General features: G+C 41.9%; 1 protein-coding gene across 2 annotated transcripts in view; it reads right to left on the bottom strand.

The window, feature by feature from the left end:
* The window catches only part of LOC136872711 (neuronal calcium sensor 2), a 1,371,956-nt gene that overhangs the window by 427,922 nt on the left and 918,566 nt on the right, over positions 1-25,468 (bottom strand). Inside the window, exon 1 of one of the 2 annotated variants that reach the window (XM_067146539.2) lies at positions 17,819-18,381. The exons of the other annotated variant lie outside the window; for it this stretch is intronic. The gene's annotated coding sequence lies outside the window, so the exon portion shown is untranslated. Of the gene's footprint in view, positions 1-17,818; positions 18,382-25,468 lie in introns of those variants that run through there. 2 annotated transcript variants of the gene reach the window in all.

The following is a 25,468-nucleotide window of genomic DNA, read 5'->3' as shown; positions in this document are numbered from 1 at the left end:
TCCGGATTTTTATTTATCGTATGGCAAGTATACAAAAGAAAAAGAAAATTTACACTATATACAAGGACAAGAATGTTGGTAGCGTTCACATTCACAAATCAATGTCTAGTTGCTGTAGCCATTCTAAGAAGGGGGTGTAGCACTGATGACATCTTGGGCTGGTCCACCATACGTCCTCAGAGGGCACTCCTCAATGTGCTGCACTCACTGGAAAGGGGCTCCGCAGTCACAGGCATGGGATTCTCGAAGTCCCCACGTACGTAGCATGGCATTACATCTAGCGTGGCCTGTTCTTAAACGGTTGAGTTTAGACCATTGGTGTCTCTTCAGGTGAAATCCTGGGAGTCCAGTTATGGGGTCTTGGATGCGCAGCCACATTCCTCATCCTTGCATTCTTCTAATCCACTGACAGTACAATGGAGGGTTCAGTAACAGCGCTATACACCAACACACTGGGTCAGTCTGAACCACACGCACCGCTACAAGCGCGCATCGTCGACCGCTGTTAAGTCTCCAACAAGCGCAAAGTATGCGTGTTAGCTGATATGGACCGACGGCAAACACGATGATATGAAATGAGCTGAGCGAGTAATTGTTAGACCACTAGCCTCGGAGTTAGCTGAGGACAAGACTCTGGTGGGAATTCAGCTAAAATGTCATGTAGTTCGCACCGTAGAGCAAAACGGGACGTCGATATTAATATGCAGGCTGCCTAAGATGCCTACCTATAATTAACAACGAACATTTTAGAAGGTAATTGAAAGCGACACAATCATATACATTATCAGACAACATTTTTTGGCGTTGGCTTAATTCACAACACTCTAAACCGATGAAAAATAACTGAGCTTAGATTGAATACATTAAATATAAGAAACCTAGAGTAGAAGTTTCCCAGTCACGAAAATAATGCCCTGATTCCTGCACTTCACCACTCGTGAATCAATAGCTATACTTGGTCTTGTAATCTCTCCTTATCGTAAAGCTTCCCAGCAGGCATTTCCGCGACCACATTCGTCTTTCCCCGACCAACCAGACACGTAGAAGTAGCATGAGATGTTAGGCTCTTCAACGATCAATAACACTTTTAGCCCAATGTCCTCGTTTCTTGAGGTTTATTCTAAACTTGCTCTAATTGCTACAGTAGTTATATGGCATGCACAAGACGGAACCACATTCCGAAAATGTATATGGTTATCACAATAAGCCATAGTCGAAGACTTATATCTTCTATAAAAGTATTTATTTTTGGTACGTTCCTTGGAAATTAAACATTCCAGGAAATTCCCGCCTGCGAATTGAAAAAAATGTGCTAACATACTCCCCCGGAATCACACACAAACACAAACTTGTTTTGCACCAGCAATCCAAAGAGAGTCGGAAATTGGATATGATAGAGGTGTTAGATGTTAGAACGCAGATCTCGCACCTTGTTGAGCACGAGGTTAATACAACTGCCCAAGTAGTGGCGGTTCAAATGGAGCAGACAACACTCAGAGAATTAAGTGATGATATTCATCAATTATTAGCACTAAAATAATGAGAAATACGCCAGTTCTATTCTAATTTTACCTAGTTTCATTTCCGTGGTGTCAACAGATATTGCTCTAAAACAAAAGTTCGTGCTAGGAAACCATTTCCTCATAATTGTTTGTATGTATGAGCTACATCTGTGAGCCCCTGTCTTTGCTTCCATTCTGTGAAAAAGCATTCATTGCACGTTTCATTTCTGTACTAGTTTTAGGTGAATCCCCTGGTCACCACTCACAACACTATCCTCCACTACAATAACACGCAGTTTCCCCTCCCTTGCCTTACAAGGGCTGCACCATGCTAGCAATAGCCACACGGAATTATTATTAATCAACTTCTTTATAGCTCACAACGTCGGATGTGTGTGACATTAGCCTTAAAATGAACTGCTGTTGAGTGAGTCCGACAAAACCCCAGGCAATGCCACCATGGAAGTAACACTACGTCACTTGTCACCACCAGTTTGATTGTCCTGGGACATTACGACTGTTCATATAATCGCCCGTGTCTGCTCAGAACAATTTTGACTTCAGCCCGATCGAGCGAGTTGGCCCTGCGGTTAAGGGCACACAGCTGTGAGCTTGCATTCAGGAAATAGTGGGTTCGAACCCCACTGTCGGCAGCCCTGAATATTGTTTTCCGTGGTTTCCCATTTTCACACCAGGCAAATGCTGGGGCTGTACTTTAAGGCTAAGATCGCTTCCTTCCCTCTCTCAGCCCTTCCCTATCCCATCAGCGCCGTAAGACATGTGTGTATCGGTGCGACGTAAAGCAACATGTAAAAAATATTTTTAAAAATCAACCTGACCGCAGAATGCTTCTTCTATGTCATCCTGTTAACGAAATAGAACTGTAACGTTTCGAAAATCAAGCAGTGGGAATTTATGTTGAGATCATGGCGTTCATATATAGGTACACTTTCTTCTTACATATAGCTGTAGTCTCTACGGCTTGCTTAACGCTTGGGGAAATATTTTACTTGCTTTCCTTTCGCTGTAAAATAATTATTTCTCTTAAAGGTGGTACTTCTGACCTGACCACACCAGGTCAATGGTACTCAAAGAAAAAAATGTTTGACAAAGTAGTTACGCTTTTAAAAAATGTAAGTTTGCCGTTCCGTTCTTGTACTTGTTGTTAATGAGCCATTTTAATACGATCAAGTACTGTAATACTATTACATTTCAAACGAACACAATTCTAATGTTAAAGACGACACACACATATTTACCGAGCCAGAGGAATGAACAAATTAAGGTTTAAATCCCCAACCTGGCCGGGTATCAAACATGGGGCTTCTCGAAGCAAAAGCCAGCATGCTTACCATTTAGTCATGGAGCCGGTGGTCTTCGGGTTAGCGGTAGTACTTTGCACATAAAGTTCCGGTAAGTTGGCGCGGTTCCAATTTCTGGCTCTGGGTATTGTAACGGTTCAAATCCCGTTACAAGATAATATCTGTATTTTTATTATTTTATTATTTTATCTGTATTATTATTATTATTATTATTATTATTATTATTATTATGTCAGTATTATTATTATTTTAACTGTGATATTATTACTATTATTGTAATTATCAGTCTTATTCAATTCTATTTTGCAATGCCTGTTGCTTGCAAGATTGTACTTAGATGTATGCATATATACGTATGTGTAGAATAACACTCAATACCTGTACAGTGAGAATTGTTGTATATATCAGAGATTGGATGTGACGTTGGGACATTGTGCAAGATTAGTGGCGATTCTGCCAAGTCATCGCCGCGCCATGGCTACGTCATCGTATTTATTTAGAATATGCGCTCAGAGAGTCGGCCACCCCGGGCTATTTCACCACTGTATGTAATATCTGTCGCGTAGGTGGGAGTATGTCATTGTTATTTCTGGAGATTACGTAGCTGTGTCAACCAACGTCTATATAAGGTGGATGCATATTGTAGCGTTAGTCATTAGTTATACGGATGCAGTACAGTGAAGAAGTCTACTAGATCAAGAGGCCTTAGTTGGTCAGTCAACGAGTGTGAACGAGAGATGGTGAAGACTTAGTGAGCCATTAATTATTGGTCACTTAGCTGAAGACACGGACGCAAAGGCTTACCATGGAGTCACAGAGGGACACACCTGCCAAGAGGTAATACCATATTGACTTACAAAGAAGTCAGATGATATGGAGAAGAAGCAGTCACAAGGATGTATCACCAAGTTAGGCGTGACACATCTACAGTAAACACCAGATCAAAGGAATACGTCGTAATTACACTAAAAGTGTTGAAGGTACAGTCAAGTGAATCAGTGAGGGAAATATTTCGTATAAATTGTTAAATGTCCGGTCAAGAAGAATTCAAATTCATGCCTAGTTTCTTTCAGTTGCAATGTCATAATTTCATATTCTCATCTGTTTTATCGCAACAAGACTCACTATTTTTTATATATTATTTAAAGAATATATTTTGTTCTATCAAACGAATTCATAGTTTCATTTCATTGACAGTAAAATATCTTAACCTCAAAATTAATGGGGAAACCGAACGCCAATCTCCTTTTCCCAGAACTTATATGGTATGTTGTCAAAAGTAAGCTTATTACCCCACACCCTAGAGATAGTCAAGAGTCTCATTCTATTATTGCTGCACTGAGTGGCAGCTGGCGCCCTTCAAATAACGTATGTGTAAGTAAGCAGGAAACAAGTAAGTGTGAGTACAAGGTCCAATGAGTGTGTATTTTATTTAATGAATGTTAATTTTCAGATTTTCAATTTTAAATGCAAGATATTCAGATTTTCAAGTTAAATCCAGTTTTATATATAATATATAATGTTTGTAAAATTAGTCAGACAGTTAAGAAAATCACAGTATACATTTTGGTATGACAATTAGCAGTGAGAGTGAGTGAGTTCGTCTCGTCATCGGGAAGTTCTATTTAACACGAGCTTTTTATTTAACACGAGCTTTTATCAGTTTCACGGACACAGTAGTAACGTAACGCGCATGCGCACAAACAGATCAGTCGCGATTGAAGCACTCCCCAGGAAATGTATACGGGCCCTGTTCTAGCTCGTCAACAACGCTCCCGTTACTGTGATGACATTTTTCATGAGCACATATTGATTAAAATAAATGTAGCATGATCGTTATAAATAAAAACTAAAAAAGTATATTAAGTGCATATTATTATTTGCATTCCGCACCAATTACATTCAAACGAAACAAATTTGTACATTTTGTGAGATGAAAAAGGTACATATTTCAGCGGCAACTAGTCTTCTGTCCCTTTTCCTGCGACTTGCTTCAACCTCTCCCAAGCTCTCTGGAATAACGAGGAAATCATACATTTCAACCTCCATCACATAGACGAGGTCGTAGCTGGAATGGTATTAAATAATATTATGTTGTTACGTGCACGCCCTGTCGTACTCTCCTCCGGTGCTTCCTGGAAGGGGCTAAGACATAGCCGGCCTTTCCCTGTATTGTTCTCTTCGTCTGATTTTACACTGCACCTTCTGGAATCCGAAACGGGAATGTTCCGTCTCTAGCCCAGCTCTGAATATTCTAGTAATTCATCATCTGGATATAAATATAAGGCCGCAGCGAAATAGTAGTTGTACGGTTCGAGGGTCGAGTATGTGGTGGATCGGTGTTTGAGTTCGGTAGTCTGACTGAGGCAAGACTAGTGTCTTACGGTATCACAGTATCTGAGCGGAGTACCGGCTGGAGTACTGTACGCGTACCGACGTGGAGTGAGCAATTTGCGCTTGAGTGCAGAAGTACTGGTTGTCGCATGTGCCCCGCCGGAGTCAAGTTAACTGCCGTTGTTGTGCGGAATATTGTAGTGCTAGTTAGCACTGTTGAACTGTAGCTGTTTAGTTGCCAGTGTCTCTGGAGTCGAACTAAGGAACAGTCATCGTGTATTATGGGTTTAGCAGCTCTATCTTTCTGCACGCAGTTGCTGTACGGGTTGACTGACCTGTGAACGCATGTGAAAGTAAGGCAAGCCTGTCGGTAAGGATTTTTTTTTTTGCTAGGGGCTTTACGTCGCGCCGACACAGATAGGTCTTATGGCGACGATGGGATAGGAAAGGCCTAGGAGTTGGAAGGAAGCGGCCGTGGCCTTAATTAAGGTACAGCCACAGCATTTGCCTGGTGTGAAAATGGGAAACCACGGAAAACCTTTTTCAGGGCTGCCGATAGTGGGATTCGAACCTACTATCTCCCGGATGCAAGCTCACAGCCGCGCGCCTCTACGCGCACGGCCAACTCGCCCGGTCGGTAAGGATTATACCCGACTTAGTTAATACCATCGAGCCTACTGTGAAGAGGGCGGAGACTTGTGTATTTATTCGGTCATCCTGAACTAAATTAGAGTGACGAAACAGTGTTTTATTGGTAACAACACTACTCAAATGATTCCATAAAAACTTGTTCAAAATTTCTTCAAAATACGTTCGCGACGGTGTTCAATATTCCTCTTTTCTCTTTCCTGCCGTAAAGTGAATGTTTCCATCTTCCGTACTGTAGTGGGAGCTATGAGAAAAATAGGCCTACGTCCACTGAACAGTGCTGTACTGCCTTTCCTTTCGTGTACCACCGATGGAACGCGATGACCCACACGAAGGCCGAACATATACCACCGTTGATACACGCTACGTTTTCTCGTCAAGGCTACGTCGAATTATAGTCCATTCTATAACATCTAGGATAAAAGAAAAAGTAAATTAGTAAAAGAGGCAAACTTATTGAAGTGAAACATTTAAACTAAAACAAAAGAATAACAGACAACATTTTAAAAATAGAAAGAAGAGTAGTAAGAACATGCATTAAGAAGAAGTACCGAAAAGAAGAAGAATGGCGCATCATCTCAAACGTAACAGTATATCAGGAAACAGAACCTATAACGGATTTCATAAGAAATAAGAGAATATCATTCTTTGGTCATCTGCTGAGAACACCTTAAAGACAGGTTAATACGCAGAATTTTGAAAAAAAAAACAACAACCTATCTGGATAAAAGTAATAAAAGAAGACATGAAAGAATTGTACATAACACTGGAGGATTTAAAGAATAAATCAAACAAAGTCAATAAATTGAAGATTAGTAAGATCAGATTCCTACCAAAACGTGATAAAAGAGGAACAACTAAAACGGTATTTTCAGAAGAAGAACGACAACGAAGATCAGATAGAATGAAGAAATACTGGAATAACAGAAAAGAAAAAAACCATCAAATCATAGAAAACCGGACAGAAATTGACTACAGTGGTCCAGTGCGGCCGTTAAAGCACTATATAAATAAAAGAAGAAATAAAGACTATTAGGTTTAAGTAGAATGTAATGTAGTAATGGATTAAAAAGCACGTGTAAGGAGAAAAATCAAATGCATGTACAAAAAAATTGGATTGCAATAAAATAATAATAATAATAATAATAATAATGCTACAATTTTTTAAGTCCCACTAGCTACTTTTGACGGTTTTTGGAGACGGCGAGGTGCCGGAATTTTGTCCCGCAGGAGTTCTTTTACGTGCCAGTAAATCTACCGACACGAGGTTGACGCATTTTAGCACCTTCAAATACCACCGAACTGAGCCAGCATCGAACCTACCAAGCTGCAGTCAGAAGGCCAGCGCCTCAATCGCCTGAGCCATACAGCCCGGCAATTTCAATCCATGAACGTTCTGTTCCCAGTTTTAGATGATCCGAATCTAGGGGATGGGAGTACTCTCCATTCAATTCATTAACACAGTTGGTAAGACTGCAAAGATTACGCGTCCAAGTTTTCCCGCCATTACTGATGTTTTCGAGAGATGTCTCGATGTTGTTTGTTCCATTACTGCCGCCGGGCACATCATAAACGACTTTTACTTGAGCCGTTTGACAACTGACCTTCCCGTTAAATTTCTCGGAGAAATCAGAGAGAAACAAATCAGAATAAAACCCTGTACCACCTGCGGCACATGTCGTCGTATAGTGATAGAAATACATTTGTTCTCAGCATCCTCTGGCTCCGCCTACGCTTCTTCTGTTAAACAGGAAACCCTTCTATTCAGAGAGAAGATCTCGTAAGCCAGTGTTCGTGTCCAGTAGCGGGTCAATGGCTGAAGTAACATTTGGCAAGAAGAGATAGCTTCTGGTTTATGCTGATCCCTCTCACTATACCACAAATAAAAGTTTCAACTGTCCCATCCGAGTGGTTTGGAACGTATTTCTAATTCATTTTATCTATGATTGGGAACGAAAGATTAGGAAGTGGTTGTGGCCTATTCCGAGATAACTTCTTGCCATGGGACACCACGATAAGCACATGTCGTATGGTAGGCAGGAGGGCTGTAAAACATTTATCTTCACAAATCGGTTGCCTGAGACTGAAGAACTCTATTCCACTGAAGTCTCAATCTTAACAGAGTCAGGAATCGAAGCCTGGCCAATCAGCAAACAATATGTCATGCTTAACCTTGCACCAGGACGTAAATTAAAATGTTGGGTTTTTCTTGTACATGACAGGGTCAATACGTATTCGTGTAATAGAGAATCTGCTCGTAGCAGAAAATAAGCGTCCAAGAATGATGGCCCAAGTAATGTAACAAACCCCCATGGCGCTACAGCCCCGAAAGGCCATGGCCTACTAAACGACCACTGCTCAGCCCAAAGGCCTGCAGATTACGAGGTGTCGTGTGGTCAGCACGACGAATACTCTCGGCCGTTATTCTTGGCTTTCTACTCCGGGGCCGCTACCTCACCGTCAACAGCGCCTCAATTTTAATCACGTAGGCTGAGTGGACCTCAAGCCAACCCTCAGATAAAGGGGAGAATCCCTGACCTGGCCGGGAATCGAACCCGGGGCCTCCAGGTAAGAGACAGGCACACCCCTACACCACGCGGCCGGCGCCAAGTGACATAACAAACCACCAATATAACGAAGAGGGTCTGCCTAGCTGAAATGGTAGCGGTGTGCTCGGTTCAGCCAGAAGGGCACGGATCCAAGGCACCCAGGTTTGTTCAGCCTACAGAAAATATGATTACCAGATTAATTCATTGCACGCAAAGGCGGCCGGAAAAAGAGCTATCTACTCTATGCTACGGAGAATCGAGATTACGAATAGTCGACGCATACCTCCCACAACGCCAAGGGCCTTCATGGCCAATACAGAGATGGCTTTTCTTTCTTTCTTTTCTTTCTACTTTCTTTCTTTTTGTCCTCCTTTCTCTTTGAAACGTAATGAAAAATGATAACAGGGCATCGTCGCTTCACTCGGTTCGAAATTCCCACAGTGTCAAATTACATCCTAGGGAAACAAAGTATAGTTAACCGTTACTATTTCTGAAATAAAGGTACTGTATAAATAAATTTTAAAGCATACAACTTCTGAACCCGCCAACATGGACTCGGAATACCTCCGCCTCTAATGTTTGTTTAAATGCAAAAGTTAAACCACTAGCAGAAAAATCTACTATTTTTCCGATTTTTCGGAGACGCCACAGTACCGGAATGTTGACCCGTAGGAGTTATTTTGAATGCTAGTAAATATACCAACATGAAACTGGCGTATTTTAGCCGCTTCAAATACCATTGGTCTGAGCCAGAATTGACCCCGCGAACGTGGACTCTGAATGCCTCCGCCTCGAACGTTTGAGCCACTTAGGCAGGCTATTTAAAGTAAATGTCATCGTTTAGGTATTCTTTCAAAGCATTTCTAGATCAATGAACAGGAAATTGTGCGAGGTAAGCTTTGCCTGATTCTGAGAGAGAAAAGACAAGAACATATAGTTGTAAGCATAGGGGTCTCGCATAATATAACTTTGGTGAGCCAGATTTAAACTAAGATAAAATAAATTTCACCCTGAGGATCAGAAACACACATATCACGACACGGTGAAAATACCACCTTTACGTCTCGATTCATTCACAGACAGGTTACATTCGATAAATCAATATGTGCTCGTAGTCTGGCTAACGACCCCTCACAAAACGAGGCCAACGTTCGATATTAGCATCAAATTTTCAACAGGAAAATGCCTTCCTTTTAGGATCAGTGGTAATGTGTCGCTTTAAGATGCGAAGATTGTGGGGTTTAGTCCCGGCGGAAGCACACGGATTTTTGAAGTCGATTCGGCACTGTATGGTGTACGATATTGACATATAAAATATATCCGGTAACACATCTGGCGATTGCGTCACACATTTAATTGGAACTTTCAAAGAGAGTCTATAGTGTGGTACACGGGTTCGAGTCTCCACCAAGTCCTGTTGTTATATAATCTAATGTTTAAACTATTTCTACTCCCTGATGATCATCTTAACTCTACAGTACGTCCCTTTTCATAGTACTATTCTCGATAATTCAATTCATTCTAATATTTAAACACGTGGATCGACATCCTAAATGGACGCTGCGGCTCAGAATGGAATGACGCGCTGAAAATGCAGTATAACGTGGTTCCTGAACGGGTCCTCCCTGGACGTAGCCGGGATGGAGTCCACTGCAGACAATGCAGTGAGCCTGAAATCCTCGCTCACGTTTTTGGTCCATGTCCACGGTGGGACTTGTTTAGGAGCCTTAGGCGCCACAGAATAAGATCTAGAATTCCAGCAGCATTCTCCCAGAAAGATTATGAGGTACATGAAGAGGTGCCAGGTGTTGCTGACGGTGGAAGCAACCGGAGAATACATACATTGGCAATTGGCCGAGAAAAACACTTTGCATAAATTCTGGATCCCACCATTAGATGCGAGGTCGACTCAAGTCCGCCAGCAGAGGTAGACGCGGAGAAGGGAGGCATCCATAACCAATCATCAGCTACTTCAAAGAATTATACATCTCCCGCATAAGGGTGATAGGACTGTTCATCGGAGCAAGAGGAACCATATCAAAATTCATAGTTGAGTTTTCAAAAGTTTTTTTTTTTTTTTTTTTTTTTTTTGCAAGTTGCTTTATGTCGCACCGACACAGATAGGTCTTATGGCGACGATGGGACAGGAAAGGGCTAGAAGTGGGAAAGAAGCGACCGTGGCGTTATTTAAGGTGCAGCCCCAGCATTTTCCTGGTGTGAAAATGGGAAACCACCGGGCGAGTTGGCCGTGCGCGTAGAGGCGCGCGACTGTGAGCTTGCATCCGGGAGATAGTACGTTCGAATCCCACTGTCGGCAGCCCTGAAAATGGTTTTCCGTGGTTTCCCATTTTCACACCAGGCAAATGCTGGGGCTGTACCATAATTAAGGCCACGACCGCTTCCTTCCAACTCCTAGGCCTTTCCTATCCCATCGTCGCCATAAGACCTATCTGTGTCGGTGCGACGTAAAGCCCCTAGCAAAAAAATGGGAAACCATGGAAAACCATCTTCAGGGCTGCCGACAGTGGGGCTCGAATTCACTATCTTCCGAATACTGGATAATGGCGCACTTAAGCGATTGCAGCTATCGAGCTCGGTGTTTTCAAAAGCTGGGCATTCCCAAGAATCTGTATTGTGACTGCCATCTTGGACATTAAAGGCTCCGCCCAAATTGTTAGAAATCACCTCTATAGTATGCATACGAGGATTAACTCTAGAAAACTCTTCATGGTTAAACATACATTCAATATTCAGTGTTATGGTATACTTTGTCAGATTTAGGAAGCCTATCATTGTAGGAAATACAAAACAACGTAACTTTCTATGAGCAGAACATACAAGAAGCATTCTCCTACCTAACAGACAGTCTCGAAAATAATATAAGAAAGAACAAAAGAGTTCAGCGATGTGAAAGAAAACACAACTAGATGAAAATAAATAATGAAGGTGTGATGGCAACTCGAACCCGAGCACCTTGCATTAACAGAGAAGCCAACATTCGAAGGTGACTGTCCGTCATGGCATGACCTGAGGCGCAGCTAAGGGAATATTATGTTTTCCAAATGATGCAGCACTAATTGAAATTTTCTTCGTAAGTACTTTAACGTTGCACTGTCGCAGTTAGGACTTTTGGCGATGATAGGATAGGAAAGTCCAAGGGCCAGGAAGAAAGTGGCCGTAGCCTTAAGGCGACACTCCGGAGATAAAAATCGAAATTTGAGGGATTGAGTTTCTTTTTTCTTGTCACGTAGTTACTCCGCTGAATTCAAACAATTCATCACTGTAATAATGCTTTGTTTGCCAATTGTAATTTTATATTTAAATCCCATTTTCTGCCATAATATACTGCCAAATGTAACAATATTTGTATCGTATATGTATCACAGCTATCTGCGTATGGAATTTTTGATTGCAGATTTTTTCAAGTAGTAGGGCCTTTAAGTCAAAAATTTTAGAACATATCTCCGGAGTGCCGCCTTAATAAAGATTCAGCTCAGAATTTGCCTGATGTGAAAATGAGAAACCACGAAAAACCATCCACAGAGGGATTCAAAACCTGTATGTCCTGAATGAACGCTCACAACTACGCGACCCGAACCGCGCAGCCACCTCACTCTCTCAGAAATGTACAGTTACATAAATAGTATGGAAGTGAAACATGGACGATAACTAGCTCAGAAAGAAGCAGAATAGAAGCTTTTGAAATGTGGTGTTTCAGAAGAATGCTGAAGGTGAGATGGATAGATCGAATCACGAATGAAGAGATACTGAATCGAATTGATGAGAGGAGATCGATTTGGCTAAATTTGACAAGAAGAAGAGATAGAATGATAGGACATGTCTTAAGACACCCAGGATTTGTGCAGTTGGTTTTTGAAGGAAGTGTAGGTGGTAAGAACAGTAGGGGTAGACCATGGTTTGAATATGAAAAGCAGATTAGAGCAGACGTAGGATGCAGTAGTTATGTAGAAATTAAAAGGTTAGCACAGGTTAGGGTCGCATGGATGCTGCATCAAACCAGTCTATGGACTGATGACTCAAACACACACAACAACATAAATAGTAGTATACATTCAATCCCAGATAACCTTTATGGGTCATTTTAAACATACAGACAACTGAAGGATAGGACCAACCGGATTACAAACATCAGGTCCCAGTCGCATATGTTCCACTAATTCAATCGTGAGCCGAGAACTGTGCGTAAGCATGATTTTGCTCGGTGCAGAGGAGAGGAACTTGAGCCGATCCTTATCACTCAAAGCCATACCGGTGTCATAATAAGAATAATAAGAATAGTAGCCTAATAATAATAATAGGCTAATAATAATAATAATAATAATCATCATCATCGTCGTCATCATCGAATCGAGCCAAGCGGAGTGGTCACGCGTGTTAACGAGCTACGGCTATAGAGCCACTCTCTGCATTCGGGAGATGGGTGGGTTCGAAACCCACCCTTGACTATCCTGAAGAAAGTTTTCTATGTTTTTCCAATTTTTAATTCCAGGTGAATGCAGTAACAGTTCCTATTCATAGGCCACAGCCGACTTCTTCCACCTTTTTACGCAATTTCATTCACTAGCCTATCGTTCATTTCATCTTCATTTCATTTTCATGACCTCCTTGACTGATTTCGGCGCCAGGAAGGGCATTCGACCGTAAAAACATGCCGCATAATTTCAACTCTCCTCATCTCCAACCCCGTATCAGAAAACTGGATGAAGGGGGTAGACATTCCATCCGAAGTCTTCGAGATTCGAGCCAGGGACACTTGAGTTGCAAGTCGGGAGACAAGATATCGGCACCTCTGCTTCCCATAATAATAATAATAATAATAATAATAATAATAATAATAATAATAATAATAATAATTTTCAACGTCACTTTTCCCACGTTTAATTAAGACCTCATGTACTTCCTGCTGCTACGTGCTTGTAAGAGTGAAACTCCCCACCATAGTCGCCTGGACACTTGGGATGGGAGTCGAGTAGCTTAACTACTATGAATGTGACCTCTAGTAACACGATCAGTGCCAGCAAAAGAAACACCTGATACTTCAAATAATATAAACTGACAGAGAAATGACAAATCAATGGAATGAATATCTTTGATGACCTGAATGTTAACACTAGAACTAGAAGAACAGAGCCAAACAGGATCAATTACCGGGCGAGTTGGCCGTGCGTTTAGGGTCGCGCAGCTGTGAGTTTGCATCCGGGAGATAGTGGGTTCGAACCCCACTGTCGGCAGCCCTGAAGACGGTTTTCCGTGGTTTCCCATTTTCACACCAGGTAAATGCTGGGGCTGTACCTTAATTAAGGCCACGGCTGCTTCCTTCCAACTCCCAGGTCTTTCCTGTCCCATCGTCGCCATAAGACCTATCTGTGTCGGTGCGACGCAAAAAAAAAAAAAAAAAAAAAGATGAACTGTTACTTAAAATCTCAACAAAAATGAAACAACAGTAGATCCCGCTTTTCCCAAGTGGCACAAACAAAGAATGACAGCAGATCAAGTAAAATGTACTTTTTGCTTTTTTCTTCTTTTTGCTCCTAGTTAACGTCGCACTAAGTCAGGTTTTTGGGCGACGACGGAAAATGAACCGGCCATGGCCTTAATTAAGGAATAGCTCCTGCATTTTGCTACTAAGAAAATTTGAAAGCACGGAAAATCATCCTCTCGGATGATGGGGTTCGAACCCACCTTTTCCCCAATACATGTTTACTGCTATGAGGTACACACAGTGCAGTTAACTCGCACGGCATCTAAACGTCTATGCTACTTATATACATTATAAGGACATAGATTATCTAAGGCGTTTCGCAAAGTAATTTCAGTAAGAGGCTCAACCTGTGAGACGGTCAAACATACGCTTTTTATATCAGCTGATTAATATTCCCGACAGTAATAAACAAACAAAAGAAACATGCGTCATACACAGCCCATTAATGACCTGCAAATATGGGAGTGGCACGAAATCAGCGTTATGAAATCCTCCACCGAAGTGCTTGGCTTCCATCGTTGAATCTGATACCTCATTTATGATATCGTTCCTTAGTTTTTGTTGAATGAAATCCTTTCCAATCAGAATAATACCCTTGGAGGAGAGGGGAATCGAACACAGGTCATCTGGATAAGAGGCAGACTCACTACTCCCAAACCACCAGGTTGGCAGACGGTAATAAAATGTATTAATATACTGTACTGTCAAATATACTTGTCAGCACCAGGGGGTGTTATGTCATCACGCGTTATTCGTTGAAAAACGATAACTGTTTACCATCCACACTGATACAAAACTTTCACTAGTTGTTTACAATAATTGTACTGCTTTGGACAGACCGATACATTTTATTAGCTGCTGATTGTCCGACTCCTGATCTGAATGGTCAGCGTAGTGACCTTGGTTCAGGAGGCCCCGAATTCGACTCCCAGTAGGGTCGGGAAGTTTAATCTTCAATAGCCAACTCCCTTGGCTCGAGGACTGGACGCTCTAGCTATTCCCAACAACTCTGCAAATCATACAGGGCAGACTATGCGCACACTCGTCGGAGGATCTGTCCTACAAGGCAATAGGCTTATTATTACTTGATCGTCTTAAAGAGAGGCAGGTTTGGCCTGAAAGAGGTTCCATTACAGTGCCAGAAAAACTACCAACAGAGGTACCTTAAGTGCAAATCGACCTTTCTGACAATCGATCAAACAACATTAGGCTCAAAATGTGAGCGCGTAACTGTAGCTAAAAGGCTAGTTGTAAGACTTGCGAGGCATATATTATACGAATACAATAAATTTAAGCTAATAGTTATCTCACACTACTTCTGGCCTTTTCTCGATTACTTGGGATCAACAGTATATTTGGATTTGGCCCATTTTTACGGCCAAATACCTCTCCTGACGCCAACGCTATGTGAAGGGATGTGCTCGTCATTGCTATTTCTGTTGTGGTTCATAGTGTAGAGCGCTCTATGAATATGAAAACATGTCTGTTAGGATTAACACGAAAACCTAATTCTCAAAACAGAAGAATTAACCAGGCACGGTTAAATCCACCCGCTCAGGTTCGGTTCCTTGACTGAATGGTCAATGTACTGAGGGCTCAAGATTCGGTTCCCGATCGAGCCGAGGGTTTTAACTGCGTATGGTTAATTCTCCTGGCTCAGAGACTAGATACACTTCTCTTCATCTACACTACAAACCATTATAGAAACGCACACTAGAAAATTCATCTTTCCGAATAGTATTGGCACCAGGAATACTACATATCGATCCCAATAAATTGGGAAATGCAGGATGAATACGGTTAAATTCACCGGCCCGAGTGGAAATCGAACCCGCGAGTCTTTGAACCCAATGTCATTATGTTGACCATTCAACTAAGGAGTCAAATCTATCTCGGACTTCTAAAATGATTAGAAAAGCTTTTTGTTACGTTTAAGATATAGCCAACGGTATGCTACATGACATACCTGGTATAATAATAATAATAATAATAATAATAATAATAATAATAATAATAATAATAATAATAATTAGTTTTATACGTACCCCAAACTACTTTCATGGTTTCTGGAAACATCGTGGTTTCACACGACTTCTTTCACGCGTCAATAAATCTATCAACACGAAACTGACTGTTCTAAGCACTTTTAAATACAACAAGACAGAGCAGAATCGAACCCGCAAACATGGTTCAGAAGGTTAACACTCTACCGTCTGAACCACTGAGCCTATTTAAAAATTAAAAATCCTCCAAAACCTACCAATGTTCTGCAGGGACTTCTGAATTTCGTCCATAAGGAATTAATTCGCATTTCCATAACCTATTATTTAAAAATCCTTTAAATGAATCAAGCCAAAGCAATCTACGGTTTAACCGTATTTGATTTAGAAGGTGACTGCCGTAACTCTTCTTGTCCTCCTTTTCTTTAAGGGGCTGGGACATTTACATCCCTAGCACTATGTACATGGTAGCCTATACGTGAAATTCCGGCGGATGTGTATGGATATGCCCTACATAACAGGTGTAGGCATCTGTAATTAACTGAGGCTAGGACTGAAAAGGTTTGTCGATAGTGGGATTTTAACTCACATTCCTACTCAGCTGAGTGCAGGCCGAATTAGTCCCCCAAACGAGTCAAATTTGTGACAAAGTAGGGAATCGAACCAAGGCAAGTCAAGCGGGAAGCTACTATGTTACCTACGATACAAGCAAGCACCGTATTTTTTTAAAATTTTTTTTTACAATTTGTTTTACGTCGCACAGACACAGATAGGTCTTATGGCGACGAGGGGATGGGAAAGGGCTAGGAGTGGGAAGGAAGCAGCTGTGGCCTTAATTAAGGCACAGTCCCAGCATTTTCCTGGTGTGAAAGTGGGAAACTACGGAAAACCATCTTCAGGGCTGACGACAGTGGGCCTCCAACTCACTATCTTCCGGTTGCAAGCTCAAAGCTGTGCGCTCCTAACCGCACAGCCAACTTGCCCGGTGTGCCGTAAAAAAAAGAAGCAAGCTTGCCGTGTTACATGGCTGTGATGTTCGTATCAAATGTCAAGGACCATCAATTCTACGGGGAAACCAAACCACAGAGACCAAACTTCTCATTTCAAAAATCGGAGATGCATTGACCGGGAATCAAACCGCAGCCGCCCTGGTGGGCAACCGGTGGCTACACCCGATTTACCACGGCAGCGAAGACTTTTACTGACCTCATCACCCACACCAACAAGGCCTTAATATGTATGTTACAGTTAAATCGTCGTCTAATTACGCAGCCTTATCATTATCAACATTTAGCACAGCTCCAATAATAAAACATACCCTAAAAATGGGAGCTACAACTGACAACGTCAGTAGTTCAAACTCTGAGTTAACCACTCGCTTTAAATACCAACACACTTCTCATTCACAGCCTAATAGAATTTTTCAATCACAGGCAAATGCCACTTCACACTCTTAAGGGCTGAGTGCAGCGGACGTTGATAGTCAACTGTCACGACACTAGTAAAATTATTAATATAAACAATCGTCAGGCATCCCACGCCACTTGAATGCGCCAAGAACGTTACCTGAGCGCGAACTACATTTTCAACATTCCAAGGTAACATTAGATCAATTGTGGCGCAACCGAACAGCGAGATGCCATTATGGATATATATTAATTCATTTAATCTTATTTAGCTGTTAGAATCATCCGGACGGGAGCGTAGACCTCTTTATGAGCCTAATTTGGTTGCATTTAATTACCATAAACAATGCAGTTAGTTAACTGAACTAAATTCGGGTGAATTTAGGCGACTATCCATTTTACGAAGCAGATGTAATATATGTTAAGGGCTATACGGTGACATACGTCTATTATAAGGTTTCATTTTACCGAAAAAGTTTCTTAACACTAGAATTTTTGTAAAATATTTTAAGAATTACTTAACTAACTATTAGGAGGAAAAATGAGTTTCTCACCGTGTATAAATGCTGAGGATGATTTACAAGATGCTGATTCCCAACAGTCCCGCTGCTGATACAAGTCGATGGCGTAAGAAAACCAGGCACGGAATATATAGTAATTATAATAAATACGTTTAATATAATATTTTAAAAACTAATCGATTGGGTGGTAAGGTTATCTTAGAAGAAGAGGCGTAGTTCATACCACAACATTGTTATTACACATAGACACACACACGGCAGGTGTAGAACCCGACACTACAAGAAGAAGCACTTAAGGGCACTCATACAGACAGGCACAGACCACTCAATTCCACACTGTTCGACGTCGCGACGACCGTCACGAGCAGGCTCCAGGCACCAGTTAGGTCCCTGAACAGCAGCGATCAATTTTACCCCGACACAACAAACACTCTCGATGATAAACACTCAATCAATATTGTAGTAGCAAGCTCTTCCCTTGCTCACCCTCTCAGTACTCGAGCGCTTCAAATAATGTGACAGAAGAAGAGAGTGTGTATGTGTGTGTGTATATATTTGACAGTTAGTGAAGCAAGCAGGACGCCGACTCCGGAGTAACTGGTGCGGTGTTTCGCTCGGCCGGGAGCGCGGACACCAGGCGAACGAACAGGGCCTAGGACGACCCGAACACACCCGAGTCAGCACGCTCGTACTGCCGCGCCGCAAAGCAAGTGGCTTGCCTGGACGAGTCCACCTCATTTCTGCTTTTCTCGCTGGCGCATCGACAATGAAAGTGGTATTTTTTAAAAAGTACTTCACTATATGTGAACTCTATTATATTGAAGGTTCAAGGAATGCCTCATTGTGAATGTACCACATCAAACCTGCAGGCAAAAGGGCACTGGTCGATACAATCACCCCTTCGCATTATTTACCAAGAGGAGATTATGTTTTAAAATCGAAGAGATACTAATTTCTTTCTTTCTTTCTTTCTTTCTTTCTTTCTTTCTTTCTTTCTTTCTTTCTTTCTTAATCTGGTTACCCTCCAGGGTTGGCTTTTCCCTCGGACTCGGCGAGGAATCCCACCTCTACCGCCTCAAGGGCAGTGTTCTGGAGCGGGAGACATTGGGTCGGAGGATACAACTGGGGACGAAGAGCAGTACCTCGCCCAGGCGGCCTCACCTGCTATGCTGAACGGGGCCTTGCGGGGGGATGGGAAGTTTGGAAGGGATAGACAACGAAGAGGGAAGGAAGCGGCCGTGGCCTTAAGTTAGGTACCATCCCAGCATTTTCCTGGAGGAGAAGTGGGGAAACCACGGAAAACCACTTACAGGACGGCTGAGGAGGGAATCGAACCCACCTTTACTCAGTTGACCTCCCGAGGCTGAGTGGACCGCGTTCCAGCCCTTGTACCACTTTTTCAAATTTTGCGGCAGAGCCGGGAATCGAACCCGGGCCTCCGGGGGTGGCAGCTAATCACACCAATCACTACACCACAGAGGCGGACGAGATACTACTACTACTACTACTACTACCACTAATAATAATAATAATAATAATAATAATAATAATAATAATAATAATAACACAGTAACTAAAACAGAAGCACTTTATGCATCTGAAACTATTGTACTTGGTGGCAAATGTCGAATAAAGATGATCGAAAAACAAGAAAGAAAAATCCTCACGGAAATCTTAGGACAAAAATGCGAAAATGGAATTTGCATGAAAAAGAAATCACGTGAAATCTAACAAGTTACAGAAAAAAAACACAGTTACAATCAGGAAACGGCAATTTCAATTTTATGGTCACTTATAAAGAATGGATAATAACAGGCTCCACAAAGAAAATTTTAAACTTCGCCTTATCAATGAAAAATCACAATAACTGGCTAAAAGAAATCAGTGAAGACCTAAATGAAGACCTTAATGAAGAAACCATTCAAGATAGGATAAAATTCAGAACCTTAATTCACAAACACAAATGTTCTGTAACGCCCACCCGACTAAATACAGAATGGGCTGAACAACGTAAAAAGGAACACAGCAAGAGGATGAAGAGACAACTGGAAGAGAAGAAGAAGAAAAAGGTGCTAATTTCAAATGCGCTCCTTTTTGTGCATAACAAATTCATAATAGTAATGATTTCTTTAAAATATTCCCCGAAATATTCAGCGTAGAATACTTTTTGCCACAATGAAACGATACAAAAATGTAAATATTTTATTATCCGACTTTACCCACTTCTTGTTAGAGGAATTTCTATTTATCTCAACTATCAACTACAAAGGGATTAAGCTCGAACTTTATTGGTTTATTAATATATATATATCGAAAAAGACAATAACACACACACACACACACACACACACACACACACACACACAAGTTGCTCTACGTCGCACCGACCCAGTTAGGTCTCATGACGATGAAGGGATAGGAAAGGGATAGAGTGGGAAGAAGCGGCCGTGGCCTTAATTAAGGTACAGCTTCAGAATTTGCCTACTGTGGAAATGGGAAACCACGGAATACCATATTCAGGGCAACGTGTTTATATTCTTACTACTATTTTATTCTAATAGGCAAATCCCCCCCCCCTAAAATGCACAAATACATAAATGAAACAAACTGTAATAAGTATATGAATAGGCCCCATGCTGAGTAGCTCAGGTGATCAAGTTGGCGGGATCGATCGCGGCTCAATCCGGTGTTATTTGAAGGTGCTTGAATACGACAGACTCGTGTCGGTAGATTTACCGATAAGTTAAAACAATTCCTGCGGGACAAAATTCCGGCACCTAGGCGCTTCCAAAAACTGCAAAGTAGTTAGTGGGGCGTAAAATCAATAACAGTAATATATATATATGCTATTTGCTTTACGTCGCACCGACACAGATATGTCTTATGGCGACGATGGGATAGGAAAGGCCTAGGAAGTGGAAGGAAGCGGCCGTGGCCTTAATTAAGGTACAGTCCCGGCATTTTCCTGGTGTGAAAATGGAAAACCAACTGCAGGACTGCCGACAGTGGGGCTCGAACCCACTATCTCCCGATTACTGGATACTGGCCGCACTTAAGCGACTGCAGCTATCGAGCTCGGTACAGTAATAATTACTAATGTAACTAATTACGCTTATTTTCACTCTCTGAAGTTATACTTAAAGTATTTATTTATTTATTTATTTATTTATTTATTTATTTATTTATTTATTTATTTATTTATTTATTTATTTTTATCGTATGGCTGTTAATGCCGGGAGTGTCCAAGGATATGTTCGACTCACGACCTGCGTGTCGACGTGGGAAAGTGGTAACGAGGCAGGGAGATGTCGGGACATAGCCTACTCCTGTCAAATAACACCTAGGGGGGTCTGCTCAAGGCTTAACGTCTCCACCCGACGGACGAATCATCATCTACAGCGTTAAATGCCTTCACTCCATATGAACACTGTGGAGGGGTTTGGAATTGAATCCTGGCTTTCAACACACAATCTAGTGATTTTGTATTGCATACCGCCACCACTCCTACCCTGCCGACCAATATTCTGATGGTGAATATTTTTTTCCACCAACGGGACTCGAACCGGAACCACGACGTCAGAAACAGTCGGGCAAATTTTCTTAATGATTTGTGGACCACGGTAGAATTCATGCGTGCGCTATACGGCTGTTGTAACGCTACGTCATGGTAGTGGTGATCATTGTTTCAATAATTATGTTATTGGTACTACGTCTCATTAACAACGTTTACGGTTTCGAAGGTGCCGCAGGAGATATTCTCCATGTCAGGAAATCTACCGATACGATGTTTATCTATTTGAGTACCTTCAAATAACACCGGACAAAGCCGCGATCGAACTGGCCAAGCAGGGCTCAGGTCAGCGCCCCACAGTCTGAGCTATTCAGCCCGGCGATTACTGCTTTAAGCGGAAGTACAACTGGGCAGTCGTAATCTTGTAACACTGATCAGGAGGAAAATGGAAGAGGCCTGACACTCGGAAGTATGAAGGCATCGGCAAAAGAAAGGGACAGGCCACGAGATTTACATGGTGTGAAAATTGGGAAACCATGGAAAACCAACTTCAGGGCTGTCGACGGTAGGTTTCGAACCCACCACCTCCCGAATGGAACCTCACAGCTATGTGACCCGAACTGCACAGCCAACTCGTTGGGCGAAGTCGATCGCGAGAACATGTGCCATATACGGTACGGTGACCAGACGTCCCCTATTTTACGGTACTGTCCCGTATTTCTCTAAAGCGTCCCGTTGTCCCACAAAATTTTCGTAAACCGTCCCGTAAATTTTAAAATACCGTGTTTAAACTTTATTTATCACAAAGCTCTGATGTATATTTCCCATTGGGTAAAGTAATTACAGTTTGTTTAGTTGGCAATAAATGTAACAAGCCCGTGAGGAAGACGTACATAAAATGGCAACCGATAATCCTGCGGAGTGAACATCGTTTTGACATGAATATATCTTACGACTGGGGATCATCCGAAAATTTGTGCAACCGGGCGAGTTGGCCGTGCGGTTAGGAGCGTGCAACTGTGAGCTCGCATCCCGGAGATAGTGGGTTCGAATCCCACGGTCGGCAACCCTGAAGATAGTTTTCCATGATTTCCCATTTTCACACCAGGCAAATGCTGGGGCTGTACCTTAATTAACGACACGGCCGATTCCTTCCCATTCCTAGGCCTTTCCTGTCCCATCGTCGCCATAAGACCTATCTGTGTCGGTGAGACGTAAAGCAAAAGAGCAAAAAACAAAAAAAAAAAAAGAATGTGTAAGGCGACAAAATGTGTGACGGAAGTGCCGTCGTATTAGTCGTTGCGGTAGGCCAGGGCCTCTCAAACGCCCAAAATCTCACGCGTGCAAATAGAGGCGCAAGAGCTCCGTGCACTGTGCATCGCTCTCGCTCGGCACGGCTCGGACCAACGCTTCGTCTCTGGGCTACTCGGCTAAGCTCGGCTCAACTCGCCTCAATTCGGCTCGGATTTGGAGCGATACGCAGCAAGTGAGGAAGAGGGAGACAGGGGGAGCGAGCGAGACAGGCGTGGGGAAAGAGAGAGACAGCGCTATTGCTCCAAATCGAGGAGTGGGGAGTCTGCACTCTGGTCAACAAAGTGAAGTCGTCTTTTGCACCGTGCACAGTGCATGCACCAAGCGCATGCACCCTGAGAGGCCCTGCGGTAGGCCTTGGTCGCCAAAAATCCTCCGTGAAATGATGCAAATAAATAGTTTGTTGTCAATATTTGAGCTCCGTTTATTGAAAGACATATTCATGATCATTAGCTTTTCGCAAAGAGAAAAGTTTTTTTTTGCCACACCTTACGTACTGGAATTGGGCCACTTCAATTTTAATAATAACTAGCAGAAGTACCCGTTCTTCGTACTGGCTTTAGTTACTCATACTATCGGTGTGACTGACTTAACTAGATATTTATATCACTGGTGTTTTTACTTAAGTACGTAAATTATTTGTCATGTTTGGAATTATAGTGTATCTTCTTTTTTTCATGGGGGCCTCTAAATATTAGTTCCTAATTTAAATATTAGTTCCTAATTAGCGTCGACCTCTAAGATCTTTTGCTACCATGTTTCTCCTTCATTCCCACCTAGATATACCTACCGTACGCGCACCTTTCAGCGATACATGGACACCCTAGTGCTGAATAGGTCGACCTCGGGTATCTTCGAGATTCGTCTTGGCAACCTTTGAAACACAAATTATGAATCGCTTATGCATCGCTGTGTGACATCTGGTGTACATTTCACGTACTAGTACTGTTGTTGTTTACACAGCAAAGCCAAACTATAGAATTCATGCTGGGAACAAGATTCGCATCGAGAAATGTTATATAATGTTATATAAAGTGTGTATGACACAGTTGTTGGCTTAAGATAATAAAGGTTTAGAAAATTCATATCGATCGATCATATTATCGATTCAATTCAGATTTCATTTTCATTCAGTTAGCAGTATAACCGGAACCGTGAGAGCTCCCTCATTCCTCCACACCCCGTACAAAGAAATATCGATAAAAGGTGCGCGGACTATACTCCCTTCACAAAGCTGCAGGTTTAGTGTAAGTATACTTCCGCTAGCTAGTACCACAAATATAAATATTACTGAATGTATTTGTTTGATCCGACATTTCGTAACTATTACAAATGATCAAGGAAATACGCGATGCATAAAAGAAACTACTATAATTATCGAGAATTATAATTCCCAGGGCTTGTCACTCATGTCGCACATCATATAATGAATCTGAGTATAAATGTTGATAAATTTTTTCAAGTCATGGGCGCACCATCTTGACAATTGTGTACAGTATATAAGTTGTTTTCATGGTTACAATGATCGTAAAAATGGACTAAAATATCGGCACTAATAACATCAGTGATCCTACTACTCCATGATTTGATAGAAAATAGTTTAAACTATAGGTAACAGACTCCGCAAAATGCTGAAACCTAAGCCAGTACGTAAAAACGAAGGCCCGCAGGCAACCGCTGGTCGCTGTACTACGGAGATCTTCGGGGCTATTATTCTTATACTTCACTCCCTTTCCGTCTCCGCCCAAAGGAGTGCTATGAGCGTCTAACACAACCGTTTATTTTTTCCAGATAGTAAGTCGTATCTGTATCAATTTTGGTTGGCAGCTATGCCCAAACGTACATGCATAATCTAGCTGCTGTAGAATCCTGGAACCGACGTTGCCATGGTTACGACCGTTCATTTCTTTATCCGATTCCTAGAGCAGGGGTAGTGTGGTTCCAATATATCCATAACGGTTGGTTTTAGGGCCTTAAAACATGGTTTTCGGGCCCGAAGGGTTTACCGAGTTTTGTTCCTTGCGTCAAGGGGCTAAAAGTGAGCTTTGTCTCGTCCTTGTACGACAAATTCGATTTCGCCTATTTTAGCCTATTACTTAAATATTTTTATATCTACCCCCTCGCCCCCCTCGAATTGTTTTGAAAATAAAATACAGCCCATGTTACTCACTGGCAATGTAGCTTTTTATAGGTGAAGTAATTTTTAAAATCGGTTCAGTAGTTTCTGAGTCTATTCGTTACAAACAAATATACAATATTTTCCTCTTTATGATATTAGTATAGAAGTATAGATTACATCCCTACACATACGGTTGAAGTCAGGAAGGGCATCCAGCCGTAAAACAGGGTCAAATCCATATGTGCGACACAGTTCGCACCCGCAACCCCACAGGTTTGGGTAAAGCAATAGAAAAAGAAGATACTCATTTTGAAAATCCCCCCGCTTTTTTATTCTTTTCACCACCTTAAGTGGATTTTCCAAAAAGAGTGTGTTCATTTTGAAAGGTGATTCCAAGTACCAATTTTAAAGTCTGTAACATATTCATTTTTTGATATATATATGTATCCTCATATATATAATTCAACTCCCTCCCCACTTCTTTTCAACCCCTCACCCCCCACTTAAGTGAATTTTCTGAAAACGAATATTTGTGTTGTTTTATTTTTAAAGGGAGATTCCAAATATCAATTTTCATGTCTGTAACATGTTAGGTTTATGTGATTTTTTGTAGATAAATTCGCTGTTGTAGATTCCTGAAGCTGACGTTGCCATGGTTACGGCAGTTCATTACTTTATCCGATTCCTAGAGCAGGGGTAGTGTTGTGCCAATATCTCCGTAACGGTTGGTTTTAGAGCCTTA

Source organism: Anabrus simplex, chromosome 4, assembly GCF_040414725.1.
Source record: "Anabrus simplex isolate iqAnaSimp1 chromosome 4, ASM4041472v1, whole genome shotgun sequence".
Classification (NCBI taxonomy): domain Eukaryota; kingdom Metazoa; phylum Arthropoda; class Insecta; order Orthoptera; family Tettigoniidae; genus Anabrus; species Anabrus simplex.
Note: the sequence above shows the minus strand (reverse complement) of the source record. Positions and strands in the feature narration are given on the sequence as shown.